Raw genomic sequence first — 569 nt, forward strand, 5'->3', positions numbered from 1 at the left:
CCAATTAATAGTAAACTGATGTGTGAGTAGTTGACGTACTGCGGTCGACCCTCTGCATGTTACTGATCTCTATATTTATTTATACTAAATAAGTTCCTTTGTATGTTTAACGATTTAAATCGCCACCAGGTGACGCCACGTTGTTATATCTTGCCTGTTAAAGTGATTACGTCACGAATTTCTAGCACCATCAAGTAGTATATTTGTGTGTTATTTGTATAAAATAAAATGTATGAAAATACAATTAGTGTTTCTGTTTACTTTTCATGCTTATATACCTTCTTTATATGCCCTAATTTGCCGGTGAAAAACAGAGAGACGCCAGTATCTGAACGGTACTGGGGGAATAGTGTTAGACAACAGAAATTACCAAATCGTCTAGATTTTTGCAAATTTAACCAACGTAAAAACATTTTTATTAGGTGAGAGTTTGAGAATATATTTAGTAACGTTAGTTCTTACTTTTAAAGGAACAGTAGCCTCTAGGTTCTAGGGTTATTTTCAGCTAATTTATGTTATAATTGCGCTACATAAAAAGTTTCATGGTTCAATCACCATTAGAAATATTT

The sequence above is a fragment of the Priapulus caudatus genome, unplaced genomic scaffold (assembly GCF_000485595.1).
Source record: "Priapulus caudatus unplaced genomic scaffold, Priapulus_caudatus-5.0.1 Scaffold583, whole genome shotgun sequence".
Taxonomy (NCBI): domain Eukaryota; kingdom Metazoa; phylum Priapulida; class Priapulimorpha; order Priapulimorphida; family Priapulidae; genus Priapulus; species Priapulus caudatus.